Source organism: Sparus aurata, chromosome 16 (assembly GCF_900880675.1).
Source record: "Sparus aurata chromosome 16, fSpaAur1.1, whole genome shotgun sequence".
Taxonomy (NCBI): Eukaryota; Metazoa; Chordata; class Actinopteri; order Spariformes; family Sparidae; genus Sparus; species Sparus aurata.
The window spans coordinates 18,836,468-18,852,200 of NC_044202.1; the positions used below are offsets into that span (position 1 = coordinate 18,836,468).

At 40.7% G+C, this 15,733-nt stretch overlaps 1 protein-coding gene across 1 annotated transcript in view; it reads left to right on the top strand.

The window, feature by feature from the left end:
- Window positions 1-14,931: 14,931 nt before the first annotated feature.
- Window positions 14,932-15,733, top strand: part of nkx2.2a (NK2 homeobox 2a) — a 16,261-nt gene continuing 15,459 nt past the window's right edge. The window contains exon 1 of the mRNA XM_030392340.1: window positions 14,932-15,006. The gene's annotated coding sequence lies outside the window, so the exon portion shown is untranslated. The remainder of the gene's footprint in view (window positions 15,007-15,733) is intronic.

Consider the following 15,733-nt stretch of genomic DNA (forward strand, 5'->3'; position numbering starts at 1 on the left):
GCAGCTCAGCTTCCTCAGAGGTGTCTTTACACACCATTATTTCAGGCTGTCATCCAGTAGATGGCAGCACAGGCTCACAGAAAAGGGATTTGCGTTCATTGTGTAAAAGCAAAAGCCTTCCCTAGTGCATGTTTGCTCTTTCTTTTGTCGTCTTTCTATCTTTTAAGTGATTACCGCAGCCTTTAAAAAAAAAACTTGTTTGTGTAATTCTCTTAATGTGTCATAAAGATGTGCTGAGACTTCCTCAAAATATAAACACAACATAATATGGAACAAAATATCTTAGTTGCCAGAGGGTGGCAGTCTTTACCCATGATATTCAGCCGGGTTTAACATCTTTTATCACTATCTCTTTATGAGATGAGAAAGGAGAAAACAATGACTTCAAGCAGCAGACTTCCTTTCTCGAGAGCTGTAACAGTCTATTCCTTTGTAATTTTAATCTTTTTTTTCTCCAAATTATATTTAGCTAAACTAAAAAACTTCCACAAGGTTCATGTTAAAATACTAAAACCTTCCATATTATACAAAATGTTGGCTTAACTACTTTTTACAATTTGGTATGTAGCAGTCACAGAGACGGTTCATGCTGCCAAGGTCCTCCTCTGATTAGAATATGATTCAAGTGATGAAAAATTTGACCCCACATTGTCATTGTTAATCACTGCACCTCCATGAAAACGTCTGAGATGCCGGGGGGAAATAAAGAGAGAGACCACACATTTAGCTGAGTTCAGGGAATGTAATATCTCCATTACGAATGCTTCCTCAGAGCTGTGCTCAGAAGTTGAAAAGACACCTCTGATTGATGTGACACTGTATGAAAAAAATATTGACAGCTAAGCCCACATTCCTCATCGGGTTCAGCGGTGTCAGCTTCCTTTTCTCTCCATCCTTCATCCGCTCAACCCCGTCCCCTCCACGATGAAAGTCGAACAAATCTGCTGACATTGATCCTGTCTCCTCGGCTGGCCTAATTTCATTTCAGCCCGAGAGAGACGACTATCTCCAAAAATCTTGACAGACAATTGTATTTACTATTTTCTTTTCACAAGCCAATAAAGGGGGAGCAGTTATTGCATCAGATTATATGAAAAACCGTTTAATGATTCCAATTTATAACTCTAGACTGAATAATGATACAGTTAAGAGCTGACAGGCCATGATAAATGAAGGCTCATATAAAACATATTTAGCGTGAAGACTGGCTGGAGATGAATTGCACAGTGATACAAACTCATGATAAAGAACAGTAAGAGCCACTAGAAGACTTAATAATGTGCTATTCATTTTGAAGTGATTTTGCTGGTTAATAAAAGAGCACAAATTAAAAATATATTTATTGTAGAAAGATGTCTGGGAATATTGCCCCCCATGTCTCCAGACACCCACCCTCATCCAATCTAATCACTTCACATCTATTTCGATTGAACCTATCAAGTCCTCAGTTTCACTCTCCATCACTGCTGATGCTCAATGCACTCCGCTGTCTGAAGCTTGCTTGATTTAGTGCACGTATATGATTTCTTCTGCGGCATATATTACCAGCTTGTTCTCGGATGGGACACGCAGCATCGTTCATGCTGCTCTTTGGACTAGATTGTTGAAATAAAACTGACAGCCACACCAAAGCTAAATTACCAGTCAGTGCAAGAACATTCTGAAAATTAACAATTGCAGCATCCTTGACTCACAGAAACACGAAGTGTATACATGTCTTTCAAAAGAAGGCACCCATGTACATTCACTGTACGGCTGAATGTGTACAAAAACCATGGTCAAGTGTCGAACGCTTCAAAATCATGGTCAAGGACTCGGCTGTATACACTGGTGCTGGACCAGAGAATGTGTAATATCTGTAGGGTGCTTTTCATTGAGAGATAGGACACTGAATTTACCAGATACAATGTCCATCCACCACTTTCTATACATTGGGACATTACTCTGATGTCAACAGTGCTTCCTACAGAAAAGGGTTCAACAACTGGAACATATGATTTCTATTGAAAGAAGGTCATACTCATGCTGTGAAGCACTGTGAATGTGATATATTGAGGCGCTTTAAGGGCCACAGTCATACAAAGATTTCACAATTTCTTACAGCCGAGGGAAACAATGGTTGCCTCCCTCCTCAGGTGGCTTATGATACATACTATACAGACCCTCCTACACTACGCGTAGCCTCATTGTTGCTAAGGGTGATGCACATTGAGAGCAAGGGCGACAACATCGCCTGTCCTTTTGCCTATCCATTTTTCCAGACAACATTCGAATTTGAATAATAAAAGTGCCGAGCAAATGAGAAAATGTAAATGAGATGACGGACAGGCAGACATTGGCCCTCATTTGATGAGCAAGAAATGAGGAGCGAGGTAAATTATCCCAGGATCATGTTTGGGCTGACACCTGGGAGACAGATGAAGTAGAGGCCATTGTTTTTATCTGAATGCAGAAACAGAGGGGGTGGAGGACGGTGAGAGGTAGCACAGCAGAATAGGTGACCCACCCAGCTCTGTGTGTCACCAGAAGAAGAGCTGGATCAAACAGGGGATCCGAGAGGTTGAGCAGTCTGTTGTGTCCATGTGAGCTCTCCCTTTGACACTGTCACATATTGACAAAGACCATGCACTCATAAATTAATATTGCATAGAGTGCCATTTAGGACAATACTAATCACTTTGGCATGTGTGCCCATATTGGTGGGAGGCAGTGGGTTGCAAAATCAAAGATTTATTACAGGTCCTGGTCATTTATGTTCGTACAATCACTTAATAATTCTCAGTAACAATTAATGGAAATACCATTAAGTGATACGTTTGATCAACTCCAGGAAAGGTATTTACTAGCAATGCTTGCAACATGGCCCAACAGTTTGTCTGTGGTCTGTGTTGGTCGCTCATTTGGTCCATGAGTTTGGTTTTCACTCAAATATCTCACAATTTGATTAGCATGAATATTGTTGGGTCTAGACTAGCATGTTGTCCAGAGGATGAATCACGACTTTGGTGATTGACTCTTTCCATAGCACTATCAACTTGCAAACATTTTGTTTGTCCCTTAAAATATCTGGACATCTACTGGACAGATTGGCAGACAATTAGTAGAATAAACCAAACACATGCTAATGCTAATAACATTCCCCTCAGCCTCAGCTTCACTTTGTCAGTGCTTCCTAGGAAGTTATAGTATGCTAGCATGCTAAATGTTGATGCTAAAAAGGATTACAACACATTACACTTGCTAAAGTGAGATGCTAAGATGTTAGCCTTCTCATTGAGTACATATTAGCATGCTGGCATTAGCATTAACTTCGAAATACGAAGCCCGAGTGCAGCCTAATGGAGCTGTTAGCAAGACCTCAGACTCTTATACTTGTTGTTTTTTAACAATAATTTTTTGGGGTATTTTTGTGACTAGAAATCTTGATAGAGACAAGAATAGCAGGGGAGAACGAGAAGGGATGACGAGTTCAGTACATGAACGAGCTGGCAGGGTGCCCCAGTCTTGTTGATCTTTGACTCCTTGAATAATGTTTTCCATAACATCCCTGCTGTGACATTTTGTTTGGAAGGGGGAAGTTTAAGACTTGGCTTGGCCTGTTCTGTAAGGATACAGTCATATCACATATATTATCGTATCCGGCTCAAGCATTTTTAACATACCATCTTGACTGTGTATGCGAATGGTGTAACATTGGACAACAATTTATTTTTTGGACCTTTGATTCTGAAACTCTCTCAGTTCTAGCCTGATAGGTATTTTTAAACTTGCAAGCATGCCACGTGTAAACCCTTAAATGTCCAATACAAGGTATTACTTAACTGTTTGCATTGTAAATGGTTTAGAAACACAGCATTGATAATAATCTACAGATAATAAAAAAAATCGACTTGTGCATTTGATTGAAAATCAATCTATCTAATTTCTTATGGAAATCATTCATTCTACTGTATACTCAGACAGTGGAGAGAAAGAAAGCAGAAGGAAATTAGTAATAAGGACAGCAAAGCAAACCAGGCGGAGGCCTATAAAAATACAGCTTCTTCCACTCAACAGCCCCCTCCTTGAGATGCAGATCATCCGTGATCACCTGATAGTTCCGGACACAGGAAGGGCTAAGCTCTCTCCGACCTCTCAGAGACAGCCTAGCAACAACCTCTGTCCTTATCCCTCCGGACACCCACACACTGCCTCTCTCCTCTTTGCCACCTCCCCCAGGCCTCCCACCCAGACCCTCAATCCTTGGAGAAGACCCCAGGCCAATGGTGAACAAGGGGCTACTGAATGGGCCCTGGACTGGCCTTTGTCTGGCCCTACTGCAGAGTCCCTTTATTTACACAGTCTTTAACGCTGTATGTTTTCTTGTCGCTTAATTGCATTGGCCTTTGCTGCCCCTGGTCAATCAATACCATCTCTCCAATGACATCAGCAGGTCTATTCAGCAAGGCCTTTCCAGGTGATGGCTGTTCCGTGGGAGAGCTGGTGGGAACCTGCCTTGGAAATGCAGACTTACGACTTTGTTTTCTGACCCCATGTGTTTTTCTATATATCTTTTATGTATCCAGACTATTACATACTTGTATAGAAAGGTATCTGTTGATATACGTAGGTTTCACTATCTATTTATGCATCAATCTAGAACTTTCTAAGCCTTTTTTGGTTGTCGTTATGAGGATGTGTGGCTTTTGGGAGGAGGGTGTGTCTTCCTCAGCTGCAGACTCAGAAATCTGGAGTCCATAGGTGAGCTCGCTGCATGATAAGTCTGGCTGACGCGCCAATCAGTGCCATCAAAACAATTTTGCCGACCCTTGACTCCGGAGGAGAGCAGGAGGGAGAGAGGGAGTTGACATGCCTTTACCAATCCTGAGTGTGTGTGACCAAGCACATTAATCATAAGAGGTCTAACCCTCTCCTGTGTCCAATTCAGCGATGATTCTCTAGTGCCGCACCATGGCAATGTTTAGACAGAGCCGGACATAATTATCTTTTTTGTGTACTTTAATAAGGAGACATCCGAGTGTTCAGATGACAGGGGCACACACGCCACAAAACTACCGTACAGTGATATTATCCCCTTCATTCTGTGTAATTAAAACATAAATAATTAAATGCCACTAACTAACATAACTGGTATGCAAATTCGACGATTTAGTGAGTTGAAGAACACAGGGATTTTTTTTAGCCAAATTGGGACCATTTAAAGTTGACCTTTGGAAATGTTATTTTGAATGCAATGTGATGGTGCTGTTTAATTTGAAGAGGTACTTATCTCAAAGTCAACATCTTACTTCTGTTTTCCTGACGCACACTCAGTCACCATATATTAGGCAGTAGCCTGGCAACCACAAGAGTAGAGCCGTACCAAATGGATATGTTTGCAATATGACAGGCCCCGTGTGCTCCTTACCGCTGACCCCACCTGCCATTTTGTTTCTGTCCTGCGAAGGTGTCAGTGATAAACGTTACCTTGTCTCAGCAGGTGTGCCTGGATGGAGGGCCCTGCCGCACGGAGGGGGTCACCAACCCCACAGTGTTTCCCCCATTTATTTGAATAATGGCCCATTAGGACGGCTGGATATCCAATGTTAAAGTAGCTGTATGTGTCTCCTAGATAAAAGACATAATTACCTGAGAGAGGGAGGATGTGTTGGTGCACACTTTTCCTCAGCTGGGCTACAGAGCTTTAATTTAACACACAGTCCTGCCATTAGGTGGCAGCAGAGGGATAGGTTTTCTAGGTGAAGGCCTTGCCCTAGGCTCACACACAAACAAATCACCACAACTGCTGCATGTACAAACTGCTAACCAGCCAAATTGAGTCCAAAAGTGAATTTTCAAAAAGGCAACCATGGCAATAAGGTGTGCTGTGCATCTACAACTCTGTGTATAATTTAGACATCACCACAGCTTTTCCTTTTTTGGTCAGGATACACTTATTCATGTTCCAATTCAAATTTATTCAAATATGCTGCACAGGGTGTTCATTCAGTTTCCAGGATGAAGGTTTCTCTAAAACCACACTATGTATCTTTTAAACTATTTTCAGGCAATGACTGTTCTCATTGAATTGCATAGTATCATGGTGAACACAGAGTGGGCAATTTGTAAACCTTTGGCTTGCTGAGAGATGGAGTTGTCCTTTTTGGTCGCCATTGTGGCTTCTTTTGCCTTTCATAATTCTAGTTCAAGAGAGACTTGCCATGCAGTCAATGGAAACGTGGATTGGAAATTTGGAGTGGTATTCATGTGAAGCGAAAAGATTGCCAATTAAAGATGAGGTCTTTATCATTTATTTGCCCTTGGGGTTTTATTCCTCAATTGCTATCACCTTATAAAAGCATCCTTTTAGCAAAAAGAATAGAAGCCCATTTTCGTGACCTCCTCTAATGCATTTCCATCCATCTTTGCTGCCTCGAAAAAAGTTTTCACCTCTCCACAAAACATGTTAATTGCCATCGTGGGCCCAGTATAAAGAAAATATCTACACGTTAATTATCAAAATATGTTGGCAACCCATCTGCAGACAGCTATTGAAATTACTAAATTGTGTTTTCTCCTTTTCGTCTTTCAATTTTGGACACATTGTTAATCAAAAGGCTTCAAAAATGTGCAGATGGGTAATCCTTGTGTCTGCAAGGAGCAGCCTGGTTCAAGGTGAGTGTTTCATGCCCCTAAGCCCTTCTGTTTCTCTCCATTGTGTTGTTTAGGTTACATATCCTGATGGGATGTTCACTGTACTCAAATAGGGACTTTCTTTGCACACGTGCAGAGCAGTCAGACACATGCACACACCCAAACACACATACACACAAACTCATGCACATGCACACACACACACAGACGCACGCTCACATGCACTGCTCTACCGATGTCTACTGTACATACACACGAATGACAACACTTGTTTTCGTGCTCAGCATTGTGGACCCAATGTTGAAATTCTAACCTTGCACTGACTGAAATCCTTAAAGTCTGTGGTTCATGAGGCAAAACATTTGAGAATCACAGCACAAAGAAAGCTCAGCTAAAAAAAAGTGAATGGGTTTGTTCAGTATGACTGTAACATTTAGCCACAACCTTTTACCTTATAGAGATGATTTACAGTCCTGACAGGTTTTGTCCAAAATGATTTCAGAAATGTGTGATATTTATTCTCACTTTGACTACATTTTGCAGGATACCCACTTTCATTAATGAGCATATGATTAAATGGCTTTGTCAAATAATTTCACTCGAGGATACCTGTACAACAAGAGGGGAAATAAACATCTTGAAGGTTGTGCTATTTTCAAAGTGAGTTAGAGACCTAGTATGGTGAGTATGGAGAATGCTTTGGAATGTGGGGTAAAATTTCAAATTTTTCACATTTCACCTTTAACACGACACACTAACTGGTCTGTTGTTAAAGTCTTGTGTCTCCTTTTTTGTTGATTACAAGATTCACTGCAAATTCTTCAATATACATTGTTCTCAATCCTTAATTTAGTTGGGCAGGTATTTCTCTTTTCAGGCAAGTTAACTTTTGAAAAAAAAAATATCTGGGGAAGAAACTGCCTCCTACACCTGATTCTGTTTGCTATACTACCAGTGTTGTCTGAGCCATAGACAGTATAATGCACAATTGCAATCTCAATGCTGACCATAGGTGTCATTTACACTGGGGACTCTGGGCACATGCCCCCATCTCTTTATGAAAATACATAATAAGTAATAAATTAAGAAATAACTTGCACCGTGAAATGTGGACCTAATATGCACAGTGCACTATACACTAAGACTAAGCAACATTTTATGACATGTGCAGGAAAACTGTTTTTGTTCATTAGATATTAGAGGTGTCCGGATGATGTAATACATAGAGGGATGATTAGTTGGCCAAGGATCCTATTAAAGGTTGTATGTTCCTTGTACCAAGTAAGAATAATCTTGCAAGAATAGCCAAAAGGTTTGCAAACATTTTGAAATCAACATATTAAGCTGCAATGTAGAGTACTGTAGTAATGAGTCCTAGATGAACGAAACCGGATAGCATTTTGCAAATCCTTTCTCATCCCTGGTCCCAAAGTCAATGGGTTTTTTGAATGGGTTTCCGGTTAAATACCTGAAATAAGCTCTGTGGTTACCACAGGCCTAAGATATTTATATGTTTTGTTTGACAGCATAAAAATGCTAAATTAAATGTCCAACCATTTAATCATAAAGAACTTGGATGTCTAAAAAAACTGCGGTTGCTACCAAGTGGCTAGCCTAACAATAGCTTGTTACTTCTCGTGATTTAATTAATGCATCTAAAACCTGTTTGAAGATTATCTTGCTGAACAGAACATATAAGTATCAAAAGCTTGTGTCTTATATTTAGCAATAATCCTAAATCCAATTCAAAAATCCCAGGGGCTTTTTTTGTAGAGGGAACTAGGGCGATGCTGACTTCCTAGCCTACGAAAATTCATCATCCCCAGACCACTCTATTTCGTACTCTATCTTATCTCCCCCTCATACAATCTCCCCCCATTATATTGTCTCAAATCGCATATGTGTAAGGATGTTTAAAAAATGTTTTTTCACCAGAATCCTTACATCCCCACCACTTTTCAGTACAAAGCGATGCCCCTGACACTGACAGTTGATTTCAAGGGCCCAGGTAGATGCCGGTGAATTATTTCAAAGATTATGCAAACATCAGGCTGCACTGCAAATTACAGTTATTCAATGGGATGTTGAAATGACACAGCATTATGTTTTCTTGATCAACAATGTGTTGTCAAAAATTTCAGCATGTCTTTGTTAACCAAAAGCCCTCAGCTTAAAGTTTGTGGTTGCAGCTTCAATGCTGCATTGAAGTACGTTGTAGTGCTACAGTGAAAGCAAAGTTGAAGTGTGCATGCTCTGCGCGCCAACATGATATTCAGTCAGTCTGTCATGCAGGTTCTCAAGTTAAAGTAGCTCAACAACCAAACATCTCTGAACATCACAGGCTACTGTTCAGTGATTATCCATGCTTCTAATTTCGCTTGGTGTATCTCTCTGAAGAACATGTTCAAATTTCTGTCAGCAGTGCGTGTCTACAGAGAGGACTAATACACCACACTAGCAATGGTTTCATCCATTTAAACAGAGTCTGTTATTACTGCACATACTTTATTTTTCAGGAAGATACATTAGTAAGAAAAAGAATGGCCTTGAGACATCCCTCCTCTAATTTAATATGTTTTGTCTATGCAGTAATATTCAAATGCAAGAGCTGTATTCTTCCTTCCCCACTTCACTGTGGACCTACTGGTGAAGGTAACAGACGATATCCTTGCAAAGCCTTTGAATCTTTGCTCCAAAGTTATTCTGTGCAGCTGGAGAAAAAGCAAGGATGAGCCCACACATCTTGCAATGATCTATCCTTGACACATGTTTCAATGTATTGTTTCAAGAAGTGGAAGAGATCTAAAAACACTAAAGCAACCTAAACTATTGCTCCCTGTTTGTCCAAACTTATCTGGTTAATACAGTTCTTCCGATTAACAACAACTGGCTACCTTGACGCAGTTGCAGACCTTCCATTATACACTGCGCCACTCTTCAGCTTCAGATTTTATTCACCACCTGCTTTGGTTCACCATTCATTTAAAAGACTACTCCGATAGAGAATGCGTTTTATTGTTGAACTGGTCCTAACTGTGATTTGATACAGCTCTTCTACTTTCGCCTTGGCTGATTTCTTTTGTCCATGGCGGTGGAACCAATCCTGTCAAGTGACCTTCTTGCTCATCACAGGGACATACAGCTATTGATGAGTGAAAAATGAAGGTCTATTGATCTCTAATGGAGAGATCACATTTGATTATTGTGGCTCAAAAAATTCTAGTAGGAGTTTAATAGGGTTATTGCAAATACTATGATATGACTCACACATCAAACTCATTAAGCACTTCAGTCAGCACTCATAGAGTTACAAAGAAGAAGAAGACGCACCAGTTCTTAAGGTACTTTTACTAACTGTAAATTGTTCATGCAACTATTGGATGCATTGCCATGACATTTTGTAGAGACGTTCATGGTCCGCTCATGATGAAAAATGGTGTCATGTGGTGACAAAGAGTAGCGGGAAAGGACTGCTAACTGTAAAATGGACAGGCAGCTGAAAACGATGACAATGCTTACAGCAGCTTTAAAATAATGACAGTCCAATGACTAGGCTTTCCTTTATGTTAAGAGCTGATGAGCAAATGTAGGCACGCTCACACCTTTTCGCCAGAAGGTGTAGCTACATTGTAAAAGTCATTTCATCTGCTAAATATTACCACTACTGTCATTTTGAGCTTAAGATAAGATATTCCTTCAGATTCCTGTAAACTAATAAAATAGTTTTTGTATTGTCCTCAATGTTCTTCAACAGGAAAACATTACTAATATAATTTTAGGTAAAATTATCAACTGAAAAGCTAAATATTTTAATTATTTTGGCTTCATTTCTGAGAAATCAGTTTGGCATGGAAGATGGCAAGGCATTACTTTTTGTAGGCGAGTCAGGAAGTTAGCTGGCTCGCCATTTATTTTTTTCGTTGGATTTTGGATTGTTCCGGTAAATCTGCTCTGTGGCAAACACATGTTTATGAAACTTTGCTCAGTGTAGTCCTCACGGATGAACATCACTTTTAACATTTTTAAAGCATAAATGAAATCGCCAGTTGTAAAAAGCTAACATTAGGCTATAATTGAACTACATTTTAGTTGCATGACTTCAGCATGACCACCACTAAGCACTTTACTACACTATATTATACACACATTAACATAAATACATCACTTTACAAGTTGAAGGGTCAGTGGTAGTTTGCAACTAAAGTCCACCTGTAAAGAAAGACTTGTGAGTAGATGGGTCTCCGTGGTTGACATGATGACTTATGTAGTCTCATTTAGCTACCTGTTAGCAACCGCCTCTTTAAAGACATGTAAATGCTCAGTAATTCAAACGTGGAGTGATGTTGTAGAACGAAACACAAAAACATCTTTAGCTTGTGATAACCACAGACCGTATTTCAGGCATTTAACTGAAAGCAAATTTCGAAAACTACAAAAACTATGAAAATGCGAACTCACCCCTGGGTTGTAGGACTCATTCCTGTAGCGCCCTTCTACACCTACTTAACATTATAATGGCATTGTCATTTGGGCTTTAGATAAGATAAGATAAGATAAGATAAGATAAGATAAGATAAGATAAGATAAGATCATTCTTTACAGCTATAGACTTTTAGCCTTGTTCTTACAACACCCTCAGTGATCCTCAATGTGGCAACGGATCTCTTTGATAACGGAATGATTTTTTTTTTTATGTTATGGTTATTTCTGCTCAAGTTCTGAGAAATCAATAATTTGGCATGGAAGACTGCAAATACAACATATTTCCACCAAAACACACCTTGAAGGTTGATTTTTTTTTTCTTTTTATGGACACAGGCTTGTAACTTTCTTTTTCTTAAAGATAGTTTCTAACACAGTTGCTTTGACTCAGTGATTGAACCAAGATAGTTTCATGCCTCTGTCATCCTTGAAAGTGCTCAGGCTACTTATCGGTTTGTATTATCTATTCTGAAAATGAATGGGACACTTTGCAACCCTTTGCCCTGAGTGGAAACGACTGCATTTAATACAATTTAATTAATATCCATTTATTTGTTGTGGTTCTCCTTTAACATATCTTCAGTCTGTATATAATGCACCTTTCACATATCCAGCTATTAAACAAGACAGCAGCCTCAAAGCCATGTTTCTGATTTGTTCTTTACAATGTGTTCACACAGCCTTTGTGTGTGAGGAGTTTCTAGTTCCTTCATATATGTCCCCGCTCTCATCTGTGGCATTAACATGAGCTGCCCTTTCTGATGGTAGGCTACCTGACTCCGTCGACATATAGTTAAGCGAAATTTTTTTAGTGGATCACTTCTTCATTATTATGTGAAGCTTGCAGCTTTTCAGGCGTCTGACCTTGACTGGAGCATTTGTTTTGTACCCAGATGCCACAGCTTACACAATGTGTCAGCTAAGTACTGTATTTTTGGCCCTTAGCCTCAGCAGCAGGATTTTTCAAACAGCTATATGGCTCTCCAAGGCCAAGCACTGGCCTTGCACCAGATGCTTAGCACTGGAAAAAGAGGTATTCAAGCCCGAAGTTATTCATGTCAAGTAATGCCCACAAAACCCTTCCATGCAGGCCATAAATCCGATATTTTGATGGAAATACCAGACATTTCATGAGTGCTCTGAAGGAACTTATTTTTTTCTCCCTCCACTCAGCTAACACTGACACAGTCCGCCACTTTCACACTATTTGTTCCCTCCCCTCTCTTCCTCTCCAGTGGGTAACATAACAGGGCATAAATGTTAAGACCGATCGCCCTACACTCCTCAGAGCTCCTCAGATTCACAATGCACCGTTGTCATTTAAGAAATGGTAATATCCATCGGTGTGCAGAATTGGGCACTTTGTTGGAAAACAACTCATCTCCTCTACTTTGCCTCAGATCTCTTAAAGGGCTAAAAAACACCCATTGACGCGCTTTAACACTGAGGGCTTTGGTGATCTAATGCTAAACCTCTCTAAGTGCGTGTATCTGTGGAGAAGAAGAAGGAAAAAATGCTAAGCCTTTCAAATTGATGGCACCGGCCATCATCGTGTATGAGCCTCGAACCACACAAGTGAGCCCTCAGGTTTAATCAAACTTTTTTCTTCCTTTTTTTTTTTTTTTTTTTTTTTCAAAGTGTATCTTCCATGAAAATCAACCGGCTCTCCCTGGCGTTTGTGTGTCGAGAAGCTCTCCATCGTTTTCGTTCTCCTCGAGTGGTCGATACATTAAAACTTGAACTGATTGATTTCAGACCGCCGTGCCATCAGTGTCCTTACGCGGCCGCTAACTACATCTGAAGTATCTTAGTCATCAGGCTCCAGGGCAGGGATTGATAATAGCTTGACCGGCGAGGCCTATCTTACCCATCCTTTTTCAGGAGGTCTTGTATTTAGCACCCAGAGCACTTGTGGCGAAATCTCAAACGAGCACAAGTGTATTCACAGAGCGGCTGAGTGGAAAGCTTTCTCTCACATGCGCCCCGAACCTCATGAATACATTCCAACTCTAACTAACTACTCCGCCTTAATGCAGAATTTCAAAAACGTGGTATGAGGCCAATTTATTTATTTGTATTCTCCGCGTCTTAGCGATACTCTTGAACGCGGTGATGGCGGGGAGGATAATCTCTGTCTTTCATCAGCAAAGTGGCCCGCACAAAACCCATCAGTAAATGTATTCGCTATTGATTGATGGTCGCTCCTGCACTACCAGGCAACACCATTATTATCATGCATAGATTCCAGACTGCCCACAATAAAATCATTGTTCTGATTTAAGTTATCCAACCCCCCCAGAGGTGTCGGTCGTAATGGCACAACTAGTGTTTGCCTGGTATTGCTTTCTTCCTCGACAATTACTGGCGTTGCCTGTCATCATCTTTACACCGGCCAGATCCACCTCGTAACGACCTCTGACAGAGGAGAGGATGTTTTCTGTATGGGGAGGTGTCGCCGGTGGACGCGCAACAGGTGTAAATAGACGCTGCCGAAGAGATTTGAGGCATTTAAAATAATAATAATAATAAATTAAAAAAAAAAAATCATGAAAACAACGGCTAAAGATAAACAGAGAAATGAGTCACGCAGCGGTTCTTTTCTGCTTGTGTTTGGAAAATCAGGCTGAAGAAGAAGTTGCCGCTTTTCACAGCGTATTACGCACACATGTCTCCCACGGTTTAAACGTGTTGCCGGTTTGTTTGAGCTGGAATGGATACTAATTTAATTATATAAACGCACATGTGTGTACTGTGCGGATAAATGTCGAATGAAGATGGCTTGGTTGTTTATTTAGTACCAGTAGTAAACTCTGGCATAGGCGATGTGCACTGTTTAAAATATTATTTATTTTCCTCTAACCTTTAGGATATTAAGTCGCAGGCATAACATCATTCACCATGCATGCCAAATGTTTTTCGTGTGGCTTTAAGATTGATTTATCAAGATATGTGCATGCATAAACACGCGACTATTCGTAGAATAATCATAATCGTAATAATAACAATAAGAATAAATAGTATTATCTGTGTGTTTTGTTGCACTGAAGCAGATTACTTTTACGCCTTGTTAATGCACCACTGAGCAGTGATTTTGGCATTCACAGCCGGGTTTTTTGTTTTTCTGAGTGACACTTTCTCTGCTCTGTGGCCTTCGGCTCACACACACTTGCGCCTGTTTTCGCTTGTCGACACATGTGGATCTATTTAGCAAACATTATGTGTTAGTGGACCGCCTCATGGGAGATGCCCGGGTCCCGAGTCATTGTGAATTACTGTGACCTTGGTTATCAATCATTTTATCGGGGTATCTAATGTAAACGCAACCGTGGCGTGGACAACATGCCACATCTGCTCTTTGGACAGCGCTGCTTCTTGGTTACCAAGCGATTTATTAGAGCGCCCTGCGCGACGAATAATAGGTCACAGTATAAAGATCAACCAGCAGCTCTTCCATAGGCGCACAATTATCTCTTAAACAGGCTGTTGTGACATTATCATCCACCTGCACTGTGTGGCAGATAGTTTGGTGTCCCCAAAGCCTCCCAAAGACAGAAAACTAGTTGTGCGGGTTAAAAGCAGCGCCCTCAGGGAGCTGTGTTTGCGCTCAAGGCCAATTTATTGCCGATGAACATATGGCCAATATTTTGTCTCACGTCATAGCAAGGGTAAAACAAACACCGTGCAATGTGAGCGAGTCAGCAAGAGCAGAGCCACTTGGCCAGCTATGCAAACGCTCTTGGACAATATGAGAAGAGGAGCACTTGCTTTCTGGGTATATAAACCACATCAGGCTTATCTCTGCACGCACTCCTGACTCCCATTTGGAGATATTTCATTAACTCTGCGCGCTGTCTTAACGCTGGCAACACATTCAGCCCCCCTCCTGTCTAGGTAAGCGCACTGGATGCTCCAGTCAGTTTGCATATAATATTTTTCTCTCTCTCTCTCTCTCTCTCTCTCTCTCTCTCTCTCTCTCTCTCTCTCTCTTTCTTTTCTTCTTTTTTCTTCTTCTTTTTTTTACAGACTAATCGGCATTTATTATTTTCTTGTTTATGGTATTTTATGCGTACCTGCGCGCATCTAAGTCCCTGAGTGTAGAATGACCCTGATCTTTATAACTCTGCTTAGAATAGGATCCTTATTCAGAATGCAGGCCTGTGTGTGTTTAAGCGCACTGTCGTTGGTGGCCATTAGACACTCACGTGGGCAGTTTGTGCCTGGTTGAACATTGTCGTTGTGACTGTACACTGGGAGAGTGGCCTACGCCTTCACGTCCGAGCTCAACCAGGAGAGTGTTTTTTTTGTGTTGTTTTGTTTTGTTTTGTTTAAGAAGGGCAGGTCTTGAATATCTTTAACATGTTTACAAAAAAATTTATATGCTTTTTTTTCCCCCAACAACCAAATAAAATCCACACATTTTAAATCAGAACACAGAACACAGTTTCCATAAATGTTGCCCTGACATGGTTACACCTCATTTACCGAAGAACACCTGTGTGTCTTAAAGTTCGCTGGGCATAGATGAAGATAACTCGCGTTTGCAGAAAAAGCATCCAAAACATCCCTCATATTTCAGATATCGTCCCATTTGTCCGATTGCACCTCCGAACGTTGGCTG